General features: G+C 40.9%; 1 protein-coding gene and 1 long non-coding RNA gene across 3 annotated transcripts in view; one reads left to right on the top strand and one right to left on the bottom strand.

The window, feature by feature from the left end:
• The window catches only part of LRRC1 (leucine rich repeat containing 1), a 129,842-nt gene that overhangs the window by 94,046 nt on the left and 12,711 nt on the right, over positions 1-23,085 (bottom strand). The window lies entirely within an intron of this gene.
• On the top strand, positions 61-21,426 carry LOC129473257 (uncharacterized). The gene is made up of 3 exons (XR_008654222.2): positions 61-150; positions 20,417-20,588; positions 21,119-21,426. It is a non-coding gene; the product is annotated as an uncharacterized lncRNA (long non-coding RNA).

Raw genomic sequence — 23,085 nt, 5'->3', positions numbered from 1 at the left:
AAGAATATTCAAGAAAAGAGGAATGCAGGAATTCTATAGGAAACTCCCAATCATAATCTCAAAGTAAAGTGTAAGAGCAACAGCATTCCTGCACCAGGAAGCAAGGAACAGCTCCCGGGTGTTCAGACCAAAGGGCACAATCCATTCTCGGTAAGCTCCCAGGACAATTTTCTGAGGTAGCTCAGTGGTCTCAATAGCTTCTTTGCTACCACTTCCCCAAGTTCCTACTCCCAGCTGAGAGTCCAATTTTTTTACCCAGATTTGTATAGTAAAAGGAAACAAGATCACCCGTGTCACAACTCACTATGTCATATCATTAGCACCAACCAGGGAGAGACCTTGTTCTGGTACCATGGGCCCATTTTCTCTCTGGAAAGCACTTTCCACAGCCTGGTATTCCAGGCCCACAACTCATCAAAGATTTCCTTTAATGAAGAACATCTCATATGCGTGAGTGACAGCAACTTAACATTAAAATGATTTATTACTAGACAGATTTTGAAAGTCTAATTTCAAAAACTTTACGACACTATTTTTTTTTATTTTTTTATTATTATAATGCTTTAAGTTTCAGGGTACATGTGCACAATGTGCAGGTTTGTTACATGTGTATCCATGTGCCATACAACACTACTTTTTATAGGAACATCTCTAAAATAATGAGAAATGCCTCTCAAGTGCCAGACATTAGGCCAGGCGCTCTACATACATAATCTCATTTAATCCTAAAAACAACCCTGAGCCAGGCAGTTACTTTGATTTCACAGATGATCCAGCTGAAGCACAGAGAGATTACATGCCTGGGTCCAGATTACATAGATGTGTCTGCGCCAGGATTCATGTTCAAAGTCCCAGCATGTCTACGATAAAGAGCAAGGCAAAGAAGGTGCACTGTGGAGCCCAAGCTCTATAATCCAAACTCCCCAGCAGTTTACTGGCTGTTTGTGTGACCTCATACAAGTTACTTAATACAGTGAATACAGGTTTTCAGAATAGTGTGTGGCATATGAGAAATGCTTAACATATGTTAGCCTTAATTATTACTATTAAACCACCACATACCACATCTTCCTATATATCCAAGTTACTAAAACTTTTCAAGAGCAAAAATATTAGATCTAATGATAACACCTTGTTGCCCTTGGAGTGTACTGGTAGGATGAGGCTAAGTGCTAAAGAAGAATCATGCCAACTTTTAAGACTTCTTTCATTTTCAAAAACAGAGAAGGACCACAAACAAAAAGATATTATAGCAGAAATCAACAGACTGCAGGGACCAAATGTCTAAAGGGTCTCAGGACTAATTAACAAGTCCAGCAACCCAATCTACCAAGTATTCAAGCTACTATCCAAACATAGCATGTAAATTTAAAAAAAATGTTTCTCATACTAATCATCAAAAACAAAGCAACAAGTGAGCTAAAACATACATGAAAGGAATGGAAGGAGTTCAGGGAGGCTCAGCATCTTAGACAGTGCAAAGTCAGTCAACACTGAATGAAGGGTGGACCTAAACTGTGCACAAAAGGAACACAGGGTAAGAGAGGAGGCCTAGATCCTGCCCAGGAGAAACAGCTGTACACATTGGAAAATGGAGACAAGCCTGGCTAGGCCAGCCCCTCCGGTATCAGCCTGCCTAGCTCAGAACCAGATGGGTGCTGCCCAGTGACAGGGCTCCCAGGTCCTAGCCCTGTGAATAACTAACAGCAAAGCTTTGAGCACCTAAGATGGCAAATGAACTCAACTAGACCTCTGTGCTCCTTTCCAACATCAACAGCCTGTGATTCTCCAATTATGAAAATAAAGGAAAGCAGATAAGACAAATTACCCATGTTTCTTTTTTTTTTTTTTTTGAACTAAGGGCCTCCAACTCTTCAGTGGGTTCTATTCCAAACATTCATTTCTAGGTCAGAGCTAGAAGCTCAGAATGCACTTCCACGTGCATAGGACCATTACAGATTGTGATTAAGTCTTTAAGTAAGCCTATAAAAGTCTGCTCAGCCCCTAATGCAGCATAAACAGGTCTTCTCAAAGCTTTCCAATAGCTATCCACTAGTTACAGAACAAAGCACAAGCTCCTCAGTTTCACATTCAGGGCCCTCATGACCTGGCACATAATAATAACACCATCGACATTTTTGTAGGTTTTGAGAGCTTATAAAATGCTTGCTCATATCTTACACTAGCAACACAACTGCCCAGTGAGCAATCATTATCACAAATTGAACTTTGAAAGACAAGGCATGGAAGGTATCAGAGCCACACCTTCAACAAACCTCTCTGGCTTCCAGTCCAGTGTCCTTTCTAACTTCTGCCCCACAAATATCCGTGACCTTTCTGACTCCATTTCCCACACCCACAGGCCCATGCGCCCCATGTTCTGGCACCAGTGAATCATTCACTATTCATTATCTCTTTCCTGTTCCTAACAACCTTTCCCCAGCTAGCAACATTTTATTCATCCTCAAATGCCATGACCTTTCTGAGGCCTTTACCCAATTACCTGGGAAAAATTAAGGTGATTCTCCAACGCATTTTGCCTCTGCTCCTTCAAGAGATTAATGAGCCCCCTGCAGTAATAAACCATATTATACACACTAAGGCATCCCTCAGAATACCCGCCACAGTTCTACTCGATAGATAGTCAATGCTACTTGTCCAGTGAAGTAACATGACACTATTTCAACTGTTTTTTTTTTGGTTTTCTTTTTTGTGTGTGAAAGTGTTTATTCGATTTCATTTTAAGTTCCAACTCAGGATATTTAGAGTATATCTATGCTTTGTAAGCAACTTCATTCCCCACCCTCACAACCTCTAGGCTGGAAAATGGGCAGAGAGAGCAGCTTTTGGGTCAGAAGAGAAAGAACCAAATCTGCCATATTTTAAGAATTACTGAGGCAATTGTTAAGCATAAGAATTCTTAGTGCATAATCTCCAGGCACAAGGGTTTGGGAATATGATTGCTTAACAAATGTTCCCAGTTAATTCTTATGATCAAGCCAGGTTTTGGAAACAGTGGGTAAGATCACTGGGTCCTAAGCCTGGATGCACATTAGAATCACTTGGTTTAAATATACCTTATGCAAGTTGGGCCAGGGTTGGGCAGGTGGGTTAAAACATGCATTTACAATAGAGGCATTATAGTCACCCAGGAAAGGGAAACTAATGGGGGGAGGAAGAGTGTTAAAAAAAAAAAAGTCTCAGCTATTACAATGGTTTGTGTTTGTTCAAAGGGCCACAGTATATGTGCAGATATATAGTACATCAGTGGTGTTAAGATTTCATAATCGAAGGGGAGATTACAAAATGTATGTCTAAAGAGGCATGGAGGAGGACCTAATGAAAATAATGTTGAGGAACTCTGGGTTAAGATGATGAAAAAAGTCAATCACTCTTGACATTTGCATAAAAGAAGATGTCCCCCTTATCCCAAATACTTGTCCTACAGTTGCTCTGAGTTGAGTAAAGATTTGCTAACTGAGAAACAGTTCAAAGATAATATGTACATGAATGCTGGAGGCTAACTGTACATGGGCACCTTCAGAACAGGGCACCTTATCAAATACAAGCTTTTAATATGTTATCTATGGAGAGTAATGGGGGCTCTTTGTTCTCCTCTTGTGGTCTCTCTTGGAGGATGCAGTGGGACATCCTTTATTATTTCAAGCTGGCTTGGAAAGACTGGGGAGGTTCCTCTATTAACATAAACCAAAATTAGGCTCTAGGTTGTAAGAAGGCATGGCCTCTTTAGGGTTAAAATTAAAAATTCAGATCCTTTCAAAAGCAACACCTGGACAGCTGTGATCAGGAGTCCAAAAAAAAAAAAAAAGGCAGATATGTGGAGGAGACATGAAGATCATGCCTCAGCAAGCCCATGTGTAGGCAGGGTGCTGGCAGGAGTAGGTGGCAGCCCTAGCAAAAGGATGCTCTGATCTAGTGTGTTCTTTCTAGACACACTAGAAAGATGGGAAAAATGGTCATCACAGGCCAGCAAGGACAGGAATGAAAACCGTGACCATGCCATTCCTCTGCTTGAAAAATCTTTGAGGACACTCAGCCAGTAAGTTACTCAAATGGGTAAAACAAGCCAACAATAACCACAGAAGGAAAGTGAAAGAACACAGCAACAGAAAAAGAAGGCAATAAAAAGCACACACCATAAAAAGACAGCATAAAGAACAATCAAAAGGATATTTCTGAAAATTGTAATTTCAGAACCAGAGAGTAGCTTAAAGATTATCTAGTCTGTGGTTCTAAAAGCTGGACCATCACCTGTTCCCCACTTAACGCCTGCAAACCAGTTCTTAGTCTGCTGCATTATCATCAGACTCCTGGGCCTCACCCTCACAGTTTACTCAATAGGTCTGCAGTGAGGCGATGCATTTCAGTTTACAAAGTTCTCCGGGTGACTCTCATGAACAGCCAAGTCTGGGAGGCACTACCAACTTTGGAGACAGCCCCCTTCTCTGATTCTACAACCCCAGGAACCCAAAGCACGCTTATAATGTTTATAAAATCCCTTATTTCCCATACCAATGACTTATCTGCCAATTCCCAGTGTTAACTTTCAAAACAGTGGCAGTATAACATGAGAGGGAGAGGCTGATGTGGTGCCCAGTCTCCTTGGTCTAGCAGGACTGACCACTGCCCACATTAGCAGGCTCTTACACAATTACATCTTTAAGGTAAGGCAAGCAAATTTTATAACTTAGTCAATACTTGGAACCTATTGCCATTATGAAGTACACCTAAAAAGCACATGAACAAAATTTCAAAGAAAAATTCAATTATCTCTCCCCATGCATGGTTTACCGGCAACACTAAGTAGTGCAGAGGACACTGAAACACACACTGGAACACACCCAGACAGCAAGGCTAGTGATGGATTTGGAAGAGAAGATTTGCAGGGAACATCAAATGTCCTTTGAATATGTAAAGTCTGTCATATGGTGAAAGAATTAGACTGGCTTGGCATGGCCAAATACCAGAAAACTAAAGAAAGAAAAATGTTCCCCTACATAGTGAGCTAAAATGTGTCAGGGTCCTCTGGGGATACAGTGAATTCCCCATTCAAGCACGGGCCAGGTGACCCCTTAGTATGGTTTTATCAAAGAAACTGAAAAACTGGATGACTGGTCTACAAAGTACCTTCTTGACCCTAGGATTCTACAAGCTCAGTTTCCATGCACATTCCCCTCTTCCTACTCAAAATTTACGAAGGTTCTTAGATAACAGCACCTGATATGCATTTTGGCCTATAATTAACTAGCACCAAGTACAGCATTTGCATGAAGCAGAAAAGCAAATCTCAGGTTTTCTGGGGTTATAAAACAGCATCCAAAATTCAAGTTAACTGGAAGACAACCTTGGCAATACCATTGTGGACATAGGAACAGGCAAAGATTTCATGACCAAGGCACCAAAAGTAATTGTGACAAAAGCAAAAATTGACAAATGGGATCTCATTAAACCAAATAGCTTCTGCACAACAAAAGAAACTATCAACATAGTAAACAGAGACAACCTGCAGAATGGAGAAAATTGTTGCAATCTATGCATCTGACAAAGGTCTAATATGCAGCATCTACAAGGAGTGTAAACAAATCAACAAACAAAAAAAAAACTCCATTAAAAAGTGGGCAAAGGGCATGAACAGACACTTTTCAAAAGAAGACATAAATGCAGCCAACAAGCAGATGAAAAAAAAGCTCAGCATCACTGATCATTAGAGAAATGCAAATTAAAACAATAATTAGAGACCATCTCACGCCAATCAGAATGGCTATGATTGAAAGGTCAAAAAATAACGTGCTGGCGAGGTTGTTAAAAAAAAAAAAAAAAAAAAAGGAACACTTAAACACTGTTGGTGGGAGTATAAATAGGTTTAGCCATGTGGAAATGAGTGTGGCGATTCCTCAAAGACCTAAAAACAGAACTCCCATTCAAAGCAGCAATACCATTACTGGGTATATAACCAATAGAATATAAATTGTTCCATCATAAAGACACATGCAAATGTATGTTCATGACAGCACCACTCACAATAGCAAAGACATGGAATCAACCTAAATGCCCCACAATGGTAGACTGGATAAAGAAAATGTGGTATATATACAGCACGGAATACTCTGCAGCCATGAAAGAGAATGAGATCATGTCCTTTGCAGGAATATGGATGGAGATGGCGGCCATTATCCTTAGCAAACTAATGCAGGAGGAGAAAATCAAATATTGCATGTTCTCACTTATAAGTGGGAGGGGAACACATGGACACACAAAGGGTAACAATAGATACTGGCGCCTACCTGAGCTGGAGGGTGGAAGGAGGAAGAGGATCAAGAAAAATAACTAATGGGTGCTAGGCTTAATACCTAGGTGACAAAATAATCTGTACAACAAACCCCCGTGACATGAGTTTACTTGTATAACAAACCTGCACGTGTACCCTTGAACTTAAAAGTTTAAAACAAAATTAAGGTTAAAACATGATGTTACAGTCCCTGGTTAATTAGAAGAAAAATAAAGGAAGCATTGACCAAATCAGGTAGAAAAACCCTAGCACTACTTTTCATGAGTATTAGAAAGGAGGAGAAAAGAAAGCTTTTGCAAAGCAATTATCAACTTGTCTTTTTCATAAGGATCCATGCTGCAATATATTAAGTTCTTTAATAAGGGAGTTCATGTAATCCCCTCATGAGTTACAAAGAACTTTTAAATATGAAATTTTGACTCCTATCAATATGGTCCATACTAATAGGAGCTTATTTTCTTTTTAAATTTAAAAAACAAGCCTCACAGACAAGAATAGCATCGTGACTGGTAATGACATGTCTGAGTGAAAGGCTCAGACCAATAGCAGCCTATCCAAAACTTACACTCCAGAGTCACAGTGAGGATCAAGGGACCTGGAGAATTTTGAAAACCTTAATAGCTTAAAGTTAGGAGATGTGTCCAAGTATCCAAGCTATTTTTGTGTATTTGTGATGGCTCAGCTGGAAGAACCGCAAGGACGGTATCATATGACAGCGTTTGCTCTGACAACCCTTTCCAGGACGCGGGAGGGCTTACACCTTAACTGGACTCAGCCTTCCTCACTCATGGGAATATGCCTACATCTCCCAAGAATATACATTGGGGTTAAATGTCTGTAAACAGTCACAATGAATTCTTTATGTAGCTGTTCTTCCCCCACATTATGAAGGAGCATATTCCACCAGGACCAAGAGTAGGAAAAAATTGAGTGAGAGAGAATTTAGTTACAGTCAGTGAGATTTCAATTCTTTGCCAGTGACAGATGAGGTGGCCATTTGTCTGGTAATCCTGCGTGAACCACAGTCAAAACGTGAACCAACCACTTCACCGTCCACGCATTTACCAGGGCCTGGCCTAAAGCCCAGCAACTACATGAGCACTGGAAAACTGACCCTCCCCAGCAACCTTTAGTAAGACATGCTTTCACTGCTCCAAGTCACTTATTTATGAAGATAATGGAAATGCCAACAACTTTCCTGGCTCTCAAAATGCTAAAGCTATCCTCCTGGGCTAGGCTATAGCAACACAGATGGAATAAACCTCATATTACTTCTCCCTGACCTCCTCCCTTCCAAGGGTGTACTTCATTAAAATGTACTTTCTCTGGCTTCATGTGGAGCTTTATTTTAGAGTTGTCCATCTGTTTAAACACTAAAGAAGCAAGTATAAACCATGTTCCTTGGTCTCTCTCTGGCATCTGAGCCTTCACTATTGCTGTATCCTCCCCAAGTCCTCTACAATTTTCCTCCCTCGATTGCTATGTTCTTCTTGTCAAGGATCTGTACTCCTTTCTAGCCACCTGACACTTTAAAACTGGAGGAGCTATTCTTACAGAACCTAGACACAGCTAGGGTAACAACAAAGAGAAACTCTCAGCACGTGACAAGTACAGTAATTATATTTTCTTTAATAAGTTTTATTTCAAAATCACCACTGACAATGCCTAAATGCTTTTGACTGATTCCATTCAAAAATCAGAAGAACATAACAACCTCACCACACCAAAAAAAAAAAGAGAAACAGAAAAGGAAAAAAAAAAAAAAACTAGCATTACTAGCATTAGAAGGCAAAGCATTAACCTTCAGGTCCTTTCCAAAGTCAGTCTCACAATGTTGCATCTGTAAATGGTCCAAAGTGTTGCTGAAAAAAAATTCCCTTAAAGTCATCTTTCATAGTGCAGGAGTTCTAAGAATCTGAGAAAGGCTACCAGAGAACAATAATCTGGGAAGGGGACAAGAGAAAATGTATTAAGAGGAGAAACTCAAGTGATTACTTCTCAGATAATAATCATGATCATCCAATATTCTAAGAGCAAATGAGGATAAAAACAGAGAAGCACCGCCATCATAAATCACCCACGCCTCAGTGTGCAGAGGAGGCCCTCCGTGACAGGCACTCCTGAGTCCCTGAGCCAGGCGACTTAGCCATTCGGCATAGAAGGCACAGTGCTGAGGGCCCATGATACTTTTCAGGGCCTTCAAAAAATGTTTTCATTTATTTTAAAATCAAAAGAAAAATAAATATAATAATATGTAAAAAGAATATTTGTCTAGCACAGTAATAAAATATAACCTATAAATTTTTTAATGGAGAAAGCAGCCCATGAAGGCAAAGTGCCTATGCTAGGGCCCAGAAAACTCATATGCAGCTCTGTCCTTAGAGAGAAAGCAGATGCTAGCAAGGCAAGTTGCTCAAGATCCAAGGTGGACACATGAGAACCCACAAAGCATTCAAATGATGTACAGCATTAGTGCAAATGCTTTTCTGCAGTGAGAGCTGAACAGTGAACCCTGCATATTACAATAGGCATAAACGAAAGGTAAAAAATAATTTTTTGCTTTCAATTTTTCAAAGAAAGCGTGGTGTAAGTGACATATTCATAAGTGCTCTCTGGAATAATAAAGAGAACAAGCTGTGGTACCTGAATAAAGAAGAAATAAGTCAACAAGTTCTTAAGATCCTCCTATGTGGTTGGCACTGTGCAATACTACAGTTGTAGCCCATAGTGTTCCCTAGTAAGTGTTGACATTCTAGTGTGTGGCCCTGTTCTTTCTTCCCCCTAGTCATATCGGCTTCACTTTTTAAAAATATTTACTAAGTTTTAATTTTACTACATGTACACTTCAAATACCAGAAAACTAAAGAAAGAAAAATGTTCCCACTTTTCTAAGAGACTTCAATATCTTATTACATATATTACATCACAAATAATTTCCTATGTCCTTAAATACAACATCTGGAATTCACTAAGGTAGGTGATAACCTGATAACCCTCTTACAGTATCCTGAACACAATGGAGAAACATGGGCTGAAGAATAAAATGGGGGCGGGGAGGTTAAAACGTGTTGAACAATCAAAGACGATTCACAGAATGCTGATTAGTGGGCTCATGACCTGATGATCTGCTTGTTGGAGAGTATGATGCAGGGCTTCACACTGTTCAATATTTTAACTTTACTGATGTTGACCAGCACTGTGCCTACCATGTGCAAAGCTCCATACCAGATGCTGTACACACACTGACTTACCTTACCCTTTTAACAAGCCTGTGAAATAGAGACTTTCTTCCACTTCATATCTAGGAAAGCATATGGGGATGGAAGCTCAAAGAAGTTAACTTGCCAAAGAGTATACAGATAGTAAATGGCAGAAGTCTGAATTCAGTCTCCAGCTCTTACTTTCTTTCCATTGGATGAACATGTTTATTTCATTTTCAGGGTTCCTGAAACTAGCCAGTAAGTTGTATGAAAATCAAGTGGAAAAAGATCTCTTTAAAGGCAGCTGCAATGAAGCTAATGTGCTAATCTAATGAGATTAAATTTAGACCTGAAAAATGTGAAATCTTGCATTTAAATCCAAAAACCCTAACATTCTGTACAGAATCATGGAGACCTGGCCCAAAGGCAGCATGCATGAACATGCTGGGATGGATTTAACTAAAAACTCAAAGTGAATCCAAGAGTTATACATACTAACTGAACTATAAACTCAATATGAATCCAATAGGTACACACATATATTCACATGCTCTAGAACTGCATTCATAGAAGTATTAAGCCCAGGATGAGGGGAGTGACAGTTATCTGCCCTGGCTAATAAATCTCATTTTGGGTAGCACATTTTAAGGACTTTGGTGAAATGTGGTATCTCTGTAGTAGCATAACCAGACAAAATAAATGAACTAGAAAAAATATTTAACTGAAGATGATTTATATAGAATACGGTAGGGTGAGTTCATGGGTGGACAGGATGGCGGCATACATCCTTCAAATACATATGGAGTCTCCAACGTGCTCTCTTCCTTCCCAATTGACTTTACAATCCTGTGGTCCACAAAGTGGAGGTTTTCTACTCCTTTACAGATGTCCAAGCAGACAAAGTACCTCCTCAATCCAAGACTAAATAATTTAAGTTTCTGCTAACAGAAATTTAGGTGTTTCCCCAGGGCTTACTATGTATTCACTTAGTAAGTACTTAGGCACTTCTGTGGAAAGAGGGTAGGAACATAATGTCTTCTTTAAGTACTTTTCAAGGCCCTTAAATGACATTTACCTCCTCCTCCTCCTAGTTCTACCTGTCAGAAGCATACATCATAAGCATCATAAGATAAATGTGATGGGCAACAAAAGGCTGTGTTAGGATGTAAACCCAGAAAAGATATCCTCCGAACTTCCTTTCTCCAAAATGCCTATTTTTAACTTTCATCATTGCATCATTCTGCCACTTAATTCACCTTTCTGACAAGACACTCAAGTTATCATCTGACCCTTAATTGCCTCTCTCTCTTCCACAGCTCTTGGCATTTATAGTTTCCGATCCCATAGAGCTTTAACCCAGGCTCCGATCATCCCCCACATGGGTCAGTGCTACTGCCTCTTCAGTCTCTCAGCCTGCAGTGTAGTTAACTGTGCTGTGACCCCCACAGTCCTGTCCTCTTATGAGGGTCAGTGCCCCCCTCACAACTTGAAACCCAAGGTGCATTCATTGTATCAAAGCATTTAGCTGCTCTACATGAGTTCCTATGCTCTGCCTTGAGTAATTCACACCCCAAAAGATAAAAGCATTTATGAAATGAAATTAAATGAGGTTAAGTATCCACCACCATTTCCTAGAAGTAAAAGGAAGTAGATTTGGCAAATGACCTCAATTACCTTGATGCCTATTCTGGAAAAGATTCAAGGACACATTTTTTAGAATTTTAATTTAGAAAGCATTTTTTACTTAACTCCTTTCCCCTGTTATCTTTCTCCACGCTCATACCATTATACATAAACATCCAGTCACACACAGAGTTTAGCACTGTTTTGTAAAAACAGAATCTCATGCAAGTTTATCTGCCTTTCTTTTCTTACATAAAAATGTATCAAGAAAGTTCCTCTGTGACAAATAATAAAACTTTATTTAATTCTGTAAGGACTGCACCATAGCCATAGTATGCATGTACCATAATTTATTCAACAATTTCATTGACAGGCATTCACTGTATTTCCTTTTTCTTTTTCCTTTCTTTTTTGCCACCACAAAAAAATGCGCTATTGACACAAAAATCCTTCCATTTCTATCTTGATACACTGGTATTTCTATTTATAAAACAGAATGCCAGAACTGGAATTATTAGGCTAGATTTTTAATTGTAATAGATAAGACCAGAATGACTTCCAAAAGAGCTGTATCATTCACATGTCTACCATTGCCCTATATCCCAAAGGCAGATTTTTTAAAAGATAGCCTGCGTGCATACAAGCATTAATATAGATTATCTCTGGAAAGATGCAAAGGTAATAAAAGAGTGGCCTTCTCCTTAGAAAGGAAGCACAGACCTGGAAAAGGGATGTATAGAACACCCACTTTTCATTGTACGTGCACCTTTTGTGCTGTATTCATGTCTTACCATGTTCATATATTACACATTACACATGCAAAATATAAAATGCTCTTTAAAATATTTGTAGACATTTCAAAAAAAGTGCTGATCATACAGCACACATAGCACTGGCTTTACGCAATTAAATGATATGAACTTAAAATGCATAGGATGCAGCTTGATCATTTTTTTAGTACCTACATTACCCTAGATTCTAGGGATACAAAAACTGAGGCAATCTGCAGCAAGGAGAACACTATGTATGGTAAGTAAAATAAACAAAACACAGAAAGACAAGTACATGTCTTAACCCATTATGCCTATAGTATGTGGAACCTAAAACAACTCAGTTCTGGCCGGGCGCAGTGGCTCACGCTTGTAATCCCAGCACTTTGGGAGGCCGAGGCGGGCGGATCACGAGGTCAGGAGATCGAGACCACGGTGAAACCCCGTCTCTACTAAAAATACAAAAAATGAGCCGGGCGTGGTGGCGGGTGCCTGTAGTCCCAGCTACTCGGAGAGGCTGAGGCAGGAGAATGGCGTGAACCTGGGAGGCGGAGCTTGCAGTGAGCCGAGATAGTGCCACTGCACTCCAGCCTGGGCAACAGAGCGAGACTCCGTCTCAAAAAAAAAAAAAAATAAAATAAAATAAAATAATAAAATAAAACAATTCAGTTCATAGAAGCAGAGGGCAAAATGGTGGTTACTAGAGGCTGGAGGTGAGGAGAATGGGTAGACGATAATCTCCATTCTTAAGGGGGTATAAAGATAATCCCCATTCATTCTTAAGGGTACAAAGTTTACGTTAGGAGAAGTAAGTTTGATATTTTTAGGTCAGTTGCACAGCATGGTGAATAGAGCTAATAACTGAGTTCTGTACATTTTAATATCACTAAGATAGAACATTTCAAATGTTCTCATCACAAAAATGTTAAATATTTGAGGTGATATGTTAATTAGCTTGATTTAATCATTTCACATTATATTAAAAAATCATAACATCACTCTGTACCCCACAAATATATACAACTATAATCTATCAATATATAATTTTTGTAAATAAGAAAAAAATGAAGACAGTCCCTTCCCTCAAGGAGCTCAGAATCCCACAGAGAAAAAGACCTGTGTGCCAGATACGCACAGTGCCAGATGGCAGCTATGACGCTTGGGTGAAGGATGCCCCAGGGCTCATGAGGGAGCCAGCTAGGTGGTATGCAAGTGGGTCATCAGACAACCAGTATCTCGGATTGAAATTAGGGGCTGTAATCTTAGGTGGGGATTATGGGTGCCTTTTTCCTCTATGTCTTTAAACATTTCTGTATTTGTCAAAGTTTCTTAAAAGGGCATCAATATCATGTCCATAACTGGGGGTCAAAAATCTCTTTCAAAAATATCAGCTGAAATGAATGTTTTTAGCTCATAAATTGAGCCACTAATTAAAATTCTGGCTATCTTCTTTGTCCTAAGTGAAGCTAATGTGTTGAAATGTTTTAAAGGGCGAAGAGAGCTGGATTTTTAGTGGAGGTTCTGACTTTCAGATTGTTCGGCATATATGAACGTATTCACAACAAGTTGCAGAGGAATCAGAAATACAAGGAAAGAAAAGGTGTTATGCACATTTTTTTTATCCTTCCCTCTAGCCCTCCATGGGGTTATTTTGAAAGAAATATTCAGTTTACAAAGTATCCTAGAAAATATATAACATCTTGAATAAGAAACTTTAACCTGTGATTTATATATTCTGATTGTAAGGAAGCTACATTTAAAGGCAACAACTAAAAATATTGCCCTGTTTTGATTTGGGTAACTCTAAACAAACATAAAAAGGCTTTTTACTGATTTCTATAGTCACTTGGCACTTAGCATTTCCATCTCAGTGACTTCTCTTTCCCATATGTTTCTTTCATACGAGATTCAAGAAGCTTTTGACAGAGATACCAAGGGCTTCAATTCTAATCCTAAAATATACCTATATATTCTGTCACGTAATGAACTCGGAATTTTTAACGTATAGTAGGTAGAGAATATAGACCTAACATCTATTTTATACTCCAAGACTAAATTATCCTGAATATAATTACCAAGCCAAGAATCAGGAAATACACCAAACAGAAAAAAAAATGTGCATTTTGGTACCATGCTCACTGTAATTTATAAACTAAAAATACCTAATAGCCCAGTGTCAAAAGTATTGAAGAGTAAAGCCTCTTTTACTTTTTTAAAAAGTGCCTCTGAAACTGGAATTACATTAGACACACCTTCATGCATTTGCCAAAAGAGCTCATGTTATAAAAGCAAAACTTTATATTAAAATTTTAAGTGATTAGCAAGAAAAGAATGCAGAGTTATTCCACTTCAAAAGTTACAAAGGGGAGATGAAAACTAAAAGCAGCAACATGCTTGGGTACTCGTTAAACCTACTTATATCCTGATACAGGAAGCATTTTGTTTTGACAGCAGTATGCGCCAAGACCAAAGTATTATTTTTCAGTGCTAGCATTAAAAACAAACAAAAATAAAACATTTTTTAAAACTGGCCTGACTATCTTCCAGGAAGATCAAGATCATATTGGCCAAAACAAAAAGTTTCACAGGAACGACTATCTGTGTACAGTGAACTCTTCACAAGTGAACGCAGGAGGAGAGAGAACTTGCTTAAGTTTGTCCACTGAAAACAAATGCCCTAAATTCCCTACAGACTCAACATGAACAGACCCAATCTTACAGTCTGGAAAGTCTCTGGGCCTTGGCAGGACAACATTATAAACAACTGTCACCACGTTTCAATAAGCTACGAGGAGAGGACTGGACCTGAGGCAGGCTTTTGGTACTAGTTCCTCAGGACACGCTCCCTGTGTGTGCATATGCAAGTATGTGGAGAAAAAGGCCCTAAAGTGGAGGAGAAAAGAGAACAAGAGAAAAGAAAATCTCAAATAATGGCCCGGGGGAGGCCCAAGGAAAACTCATGACCTGGAGCTATATGCCGTGTCTGATGGAACCATCGTCCTCACTTAAAGGTGAGAAAAATGAGGCTCGGAGATGACGAGTAGCTTTGCTAGATCATATAACCATTAGAGGGTAGAGACAAGGCATGAACCTAGGTCCATTCAACCCCAAAGCCCACTGCCCCACTGTTTCTCATAGTGTGGCCCCAGGACCATCAGCATCAGTCACCTGGGGCACTAGCTAAAACTACAGATTCCTGGTCCCACTCACGACCCCCACCCCCACCCCCACCCCAACGTAATGGGTGAAATTACTGGAAATGAGGCTCTAGAATCCGTATTTTTTAAAAGAACTCCCCAGGTGCTTCTCGTAAAGAATCAAGTCCAAACCACTGTTGTGCTCCCCGCAACAAGTGACCAGCCAGAGAAAGACAGTCTGGTTCCTTATACACAAGAGGCTCGGCGGTAAGCCTGGTTTACATGCATGTTATTCAACAATTATGCTGCCACCACACAGCCACATTCACATCATTCTTTAAAATCATCACTTAGGGAAGCCCATACCCTAATATTTCCTCATCTACAATATCCAGAGCTCAAAGGACCCAGAAAGACAGTAATGCAGGTTTCAAAGTCTATCTTAGTATTGCAAAGGCCAGCAGAAATTGCACATTTATCCCCTAAAGACCGACCAAAGGTCGAACTAAAATGTCTGAAAATAAGAAAATTTAACGTTAGCTTAATAAATACAGCATGTCTGGAAGCAAGGTTTTCAAAGCTATGCTGGTAGCACATACTCCGACCAGGCTGCACCATGCAAACATCTGTGCACCTTCTTGCTTGGACCAACCTTGGGGACTCACTGCTAAGTAGAACAATAGACACTGTGTCAGTACTTCAGTCACTTCTCTTATTGTTTAGACTTAGTTCTTAGTCTGCCTCAACCATCAAATGTAAATACCTTCAAAGAAACAAAGATTTGCAAACACCAATAATGGACAGATATGTGTAGGTGGCATGAGGGTAATTCCCAAAGAGGTTCAACGGTGTTTTGAAATTTGAGTAAAACCCACAGAGTGATTAATTTAAGGGCAAAATATGCATTTGTATGTGTAAGCACCTTTTTATCTGCTAATTTTTTTAAAAAAAGTTTCACTATCATCTAACAACAATTCAGTTAATTCACTGAGTTTAAAAACTAAGAAATAGAAGATTTTACTAAATAAATCAATACAATGAATATTTGACCTGCACATTACTTTAGCCAACTAAATTGAGCTGAATCCTATAAAAGATAAGTTGGAGTTAGAGAAGTAAATGAGCAATGAAGAGAAAAGGGAGTAGAGAAGAAAATGCTGTAAATAAGCAAAAGAGGAAGTACGAATCAAGAAACAAACCATGAGAGCCAAAGGACACTGTGTATAGAGGAAAGGAGCAAGGATGCAAGGGTTTCAGAAGGAGCTAGCAAAATTTCCAACACAATCTGCAGTTCCTTTGAGCCACAGGTTTCAGATTATCATCATTACCTATTAGCTGCTACTGAAAAACTAATTTAGCTACTTAGTTCCTTATCTTTAAAACCTCCAAGCCAGATGAGATGACCAAAGAAGGCAAGGTGTTTCAAGACTATAGAATCCAATTCAAAATCACCTCCCCACTTCACCCCCTGCCACCGTCCTAGGACCTGTCGAGGTGTCCAAAGATCAGAGGGTGCAAACAGGCAGCCCACAAAGTCACACCCAACCTGTATACCTGATTCCTATAGCTCACAGTGCATTTTCCAAATTGTTGAATAATTGTCCATTTCTAATTACTGAACACTTAAAAATCAGGCAACTGCACGTAAAAATTGATTTCCAGAAAAAAAAAAAAAAAAAAAACCACTGAACCAAGCAGTAACAGCAGGCCCACCTCCCAGCTGGTGGAGTTGGGCAGGGGCAGCTGTCCTCTGTAGAGGGGCCATGCACTCTCTGGTTTGCAGTTTTGTCTATAACTAGCCCACCCTATTCTACAATTCGCCCACTTGGCCCTTACCACAGGTATTTGATTTTTTGGTCCCTCATGGAGCTGATCTACCCAGCAAGCAAGCATAGCAACGCCTGGGCTTCCTTAAGGGCAATGACCACCACACCTCTCTAATCCACAGGGTCCACTCCTGAGTCACACCCCATAATATGGCCTCACCCACAGCTGCTTCCTCTTATGAATTTTCAACTCCAGTATCCTGGATCTGGCCATGACCTCTCCCATGGCCCCAATCCACTATGCTGCTGTTCCATTTTTCTCTCTGCCCACCATTCCTTCTGGAACTCCCTTCTCTCTCTCTGTCTAGCATCCCAAGTACCTTTTCATCAGCATCCTCAGTGGCCCCATCCCACCCTCTCATCCAGCCACTCCCTATTCCATAGGTAGAACCAGCACCCACAATCCACCTTTCTCTATCCTAAGCCTGTATAGTTTAGCACTCTAGAGGAAAAAAAAAATGAGAAGCCTGGCACCACCAAAACTTCATGCCAACCTTAGCAATGCCCATTAGCTCCCCCTCCCATTCCTTCCTCTCCACTACCCCCAAGGCACCCCATGCTCCACCTCCACCTCCCTCACCTAGCAGACTGCCCTATCTCATCCTGAATTGAGAAAACTAAAGCCACCAGGTTTGATCTTTTATTTATTCACAAACACCCTTCCCCTCTTTCTTCAAATTCTGAAGGTGGTACCCAGTCACTCAAACCAATAATTCAACTGTTATCCTTCACTCCCCCAACCACCAAACTCTCGGCTTCAAATCCAGTCAGTCACTAAATTCTGCCCGGGTTTGCTTTCTAAATATTAACTCTATCTCCTCCAGTCTTGCTCCCTTCAAATCCATCCAAAAGCTGCATTAGGGTGAGCTCTCTAAATCAGTGTCTAACAAGACACTCCTCTACCTACAAAATAGAAGCCAAACTCCTTAACCTGGCATTCAAGGCTGCCCATGATGGGGCCTTCTCTCTTGACACCTTCTTCTTAAACCCCATGCTTCCAACAACACTTGGCTCTGGGGTGCCCCTGCCTGTGCATTCAATGCCCTCTACCTCCAGGAAGACTTTGCTATTAGCTTCACAACACAGGCTCACCACGATCTGATCTGCTCAGGTGTCAAGGCAGGGACTGTGCACTCACTTTTGCATCCCCAGTGCCTAAGGCACACAGCAGGCCATCAATATGTATTCACTGCATGAGGATTTCAAGGGTGCCGCCCAATTGACAGGGCCTGTCAGATTAGTACCTCGCATGCAAAAGCCTGCACCTTTGTAGTCTAGCAGACCTGGACTTAACCCCAGCCCAGGCTTTTCCTAGCTGAGTGTCCCCAGGCAAAGTGCTCAGCCTCAGTTTTCCCATCTGTAAAGTGTGACTTAAAAAAAAACCTCACACATAAGGCTGATGTGAGGGCAGGACAAAATCTGTTTAAGTGCCTAGTTGTACATCTGGAATACTGTATGCAGCTAATAAAGAGCTGCTATTGGTATTTTAAAAGTTACAACTGAAGTTTTAGTCAATGCTTCCTATCCTGCGTGTGAGCAGCTCAGGCCTTCTCTTTTGAGAGAAAGCTCCCTGCCTTTTGGCCATTTTACTCCTCCATTAACACCTCAACTAATAGACAAGTGGAAGAGGAAACGTCCTTCTGTCAACATGACTAATGACATACTATCTTTCTGTGCTACTGTTGACCCTCTGCCAGCAGGACGTGCTGACTCAGCCAGCATCGTCACCTGCCTCTCAGGTGGATAGCAAACAAATGTGAACACGCCTAACTGGGGCCAGAGCTGTGGTCTGTGGCCTACAGAGTTCCTCCTGCGACAGACGCCTGTCTCAAACAGAAACTAAAGCTGCGCTCCTGTCATCACTGGGCCCTCAGAATAACTCACTATGCCAAGGCACTAAAACAGAGTGGTTAGACACGATGAGAATGTAGACATATCTGAGGAGTTACGTATCTAAACTACTCCATACAAAATATATTTTTTAATGAAAAAACTACGCTTTTTGAGCATACCTGTGATTAACGCACTGAATTTCCCAATGCCTGGGGTAGAAACGCCTAAGTAAGTCCCTGATGATAAGCTGATAAAAAACAAACAGATACACAGCTAAGTCCTGTCCTGATGAATCTCATTAGAAAAGTAAACCTCGAAGGCTGGGGGAGCAGAGAGACATTGACAGATTGGAGACCTGCGACGGTTTCACAGAGAAGGCGGCACTGACATTGGAGAATAGCGTTCTGAGCAGAATGGACAGCACCGGGAAAGGCACAGAGGCTGGGAGAGCTAGTCCTATTGCTGACTGACAGAAAATTAACAAGTTAGAAACTAAGTGTATTGATCACTTTAATTTTTATTACACCCTATTTATGTATGTTTTTGTTCTCTCAAAATTTCTCACACAAGAAGTGAGAATAAAATCTAGGGAAAATGTCTACGTGTGAAAGCTTTTTTTTTTTTTTTTTTTGAGACAGAGTCTCGTTCTGTCGCCCAGGCTGGAGTGCAGCGGCCGGATCTCGGCTCACTGCAAGCTCCGCCTCCCGGGTTTAAGCCATTCTCCTACCTCAGCCTCTCAAGTAGCTGGGACTACAGGCGCCACCACCACGCCCGGCTAATTTTTTGTATTTTTAGTAGAGACGCAGTTTCACCATGTTAGCCAGGATGGTCTCTATCTCCTGACCTCATGATCCGCCTGCCTCAGCCTCCCAAAGTGTTGGGATTACAGGCGTGAGCCACCATGCCCAGCTGTAAAAGCTTTTTTAAGAATACTTTGAAACAGAAATCATTTCTCCTAGAGATTATTCCTGAGCAGATGGCCCTTATGCTTTTGGCAGAAGACATAGGGTTAAACGAGAGACATAACATTTATCTACTACTCCCTGATGGGAAAGAAGAAGGGTGTCTGCAAGAATCAGGCAGGTTCTCACCGTCTGCCTGCCTTCCTTCCTGCCTTCCTTCTTGTAGCAGACACTGCAGAGTGCCCACCCCACACTCATTCCCAACTCCTTTTTCCAACTATTCTTTGCCTACCTGCTTCCCGCTACAGAGTCAAAATTTAAAATAAAATCAAAAAGCCAGACACTGTCTTTGTCAGCCTTGCTGGTGGCCAGGGCTGGCCTGTGACTCTATCCCTTTCCTCTCTGCTAAGGGTACCACCACAGGACCAAGTCACGGGGAAGTCATACAAGTGCCCAGCACTGCCCCTACCTTCAGGCTTCCTGATGTGTGAGATAACTAAATACCTGTTTCATTAAAGGCATTTTAGGTTGAGATTTTTGTTATTTGCAGGTCAGAGTATTCCAGATACATTCCTCTGTCTCTCTAGGGCCGAACCCTCCACTAAGGGGAAACTACCAGTGAATTGAAACCACAGAAGTTACCTGATGCTTCTCTTGGACCAGATTTACCTTGTACCTGTATCTGAAAATTGAAATAAACATTTTAGAATATATAAACTTTTTAAAAACTAAATAAAGTACACATCACATGTAAATATCTTCTGCTGTATTTACCTTACCAAAACCACCTTCATACGAAATTTCCTTTTAAACAGTAAGTTACCAAAGAGGGACGGTGACTGGGTTGAAGAACAGAGATCTGATTCGCTTTGCTCCTGTCCCCATGCAATTTCAGTGAATCACTATAGTTACCAGTGTTGTGGGGCATAAATAACACTGCCCCCTTCCTCCTCCTGCCATTTTGCAATGAAGTTATCAAAAATCAGGGTATGAGAATAAGTGTAATATGTTATTAGATAAGATGGAGCTATTGTAAAATGCTTGTTTTCCCTTAACTTTTATCAGCATCCATTTGTAACAGCACTGAAATATGTACAGTTCCAGAAAGCACATTAGAGCCTCTTTATAATACTGACTTTTACAGTCAAGACTAATGATTTCCTCATAAGCTAATCACTTGATATGCTTTGAGAACAGGAAAAAATAGTATATAACAGCTGAATAATTACGAGCAGACTTATAATGGGAGTGCTGCTATGAGAAAACAAATGCTCATTGCTGTTCAGTGAGCTTCCTACTGTTTTCCCAGACAGATGTGCTTTGACTTTAAGTATGTATATAAGGATTCAGCTGTAAGTTACGTCCTGAAAGTAGGAAATCCAGCACCAAAGAATGGGTGTCACTAATCTTTGAAAGATTATGTTTGAATGAGCTCATTAATATTTAGTGACCTCTTTCTTTAAATGATATTTCAGCTCAGTGCTCTTTTTCTTTTCGTTTATTTGTGTTTGAAACAGGGTCTCACTCTGTCACTCAGGCTTGAGTGCAGGGGTCATGGATGTCTCTCTGTTCCCCTTCACAGAACAGATGCAACTTATGGCTCATCAGGTGGCTTTTGGTGCAGACAACACTGTCTCCCCATGTCTGACCTTGAGGCAGGAAGGTCCAGTGATAAGGAACACTGGCTCTGGAGCTAGACTGCATCACTTCAAATCACAGCTCTGCTACTCTGCTACTTAGTAGCTGCATGGCCTTGGCAAGTTATTTACCCTCTCCATGTCCCAGTATCCTCTTCTGTAAAATAAACTGGTTTATGTGAAATATAGCTATGGTTGTAAGGATTAAATGAGTTAATCACGGGAAGTGCTCAAAGCAGACGGAGGCACATTGCTCATAAAATGCTATCATTACTATAATTATCAATTACCCAGGTTTCCTCTCCTAAATTCTAGGTCTCATAAAAACTTCTGCCATGACTCAACTCAAGTACTTTACAGTTCCTATACTGCAGTTCCCTTTTCCAGTCCTCCCTAAATCAATAAATAATTCTGCTACCCCCTCCCCATCAATACAACCAAAAATCTACATCCTGCAGGTATTGTCCACTTTACCCCCAAGCTATCTTACTATTTACTGCTACCACCATAGTCAACGTCACCAGCAGCACTTCACTAGAACCTCTCAATAAAAGCCCCCTCTCCCGGTCTCCCTGCTTCTTCTCTTCCTATCATCTAATTTCTAATCAGCAGGCAGAGTGAACTCTCTAATAAAAATCATCTTATAGGCTTATGATCTGCCACACTTCAACTGATGAAAACCCATCCAATCTCCTTGCCAGGCCCTCCAGTCCCCGCCAATATCCTCACCTGGATTTCCTACTGCCCATGCCAAGGGCTCCAGCTGCACTAGCCTTCTTTCTGCCCATAAACTCACCAAGCTCATCCCCAAGCCTTTGCAGGAAGCTCTGCCATATTTATATGGCTGCCCCACTCCATTGGTGCAAATGTCACTTCCTTGGAGAGATCTTAAATAGAAATCTCCATTTGCATCGCTCTCTACAGTACTTCCTTCTTTGTTGTTGTTTTTGTTTTTGACACGGAGTTTCGCTCTTGTTGCCCAGGCTGGAGTGCAATGGCGTGATCTTGGCTCACTGCAGCCTCCATCTCCCGGGTTCAAGCAATTCTCCTGCCTCAGCCTCCCAAGTAGCTGGGATTACAGGCATGCGCCACCACGCCTGGCTAATTTTGTATTTTTACTAGAGATAGGGTTTCTCCATGTTGGTCAGGCTGGTCTTGAACTCCCGACCTCAGGTGATTTGCCCGCCTCAGCCTCCCAAAGTGCTGGGATTACAGGCGTAAGCTGCGCCTGGCTTCTCTGTTTTGTTTTCTTTATAGCTTTTGTAACTACCTGAAATTCATATTTTCTTATCTGTTTTCCATCCTTACCTAGAATGGAAGCTCCATACGGACAGAGATCTATTTGCCTTTCTAGATAGAACAATGCCTGAAGCACAGCCAGCACTCAACAATAAGTATGTGGAGTGAATGAGGGAAGGAGGAGGGAAGGTCTGTCAGGATCCAACAGAGACCCATCCCTAGTCCCCATTCCTGAACCAAGATGCCTCTGAAGCCTGACACCAACATCCCATCAGAGAAGCCAGCTATTCACGAGGAGACTGGAGAGCTGTAGCCTTTGATCCTAACTTACTCCTTGCAAAGCCACCTCAATCTGATACTGACCCATAGATATTTCTAATGGTCAGTCCCCAAACTAAGTTTCCCAAAATACAATCTCTCAGGTACTCAAATCAACACAAAGGGAAGTTTCAAACAACACCCTCTGAATTGCTTGAGTTCATTTAACAAGGACACAAAAAAGATCCCAGCCAAATTCACCCATTTTGCCTCATTTTGAAAAGCTGGGAAAATGCAACTGACAAAAGAGAAAAACTTCAGTGTTCAAAGGTTGTTGGGGGTGAGGCAGT

The sequence above is a fragment of the Symphalangus syndactylus genome, chromosome 23, assembly GCF_028878055.3.
Source record: "Symphalangus syndactylus isolate Jambi chromosome 23, NHGRI_mSymSyn1-v2.1_pri, whole genome shotgun sequence".
NCBI lineage: Eukaryota > Metazoa > Chordata > Mammalia > Primates > Hylobatidae > Symphalangus > Symphalangus syndactylus.
The sequence above is the reverse complement of the archived record's forward strand: the minus strand, read 5'-3'. Positions and strand labels throughout refer to the sequence as shown.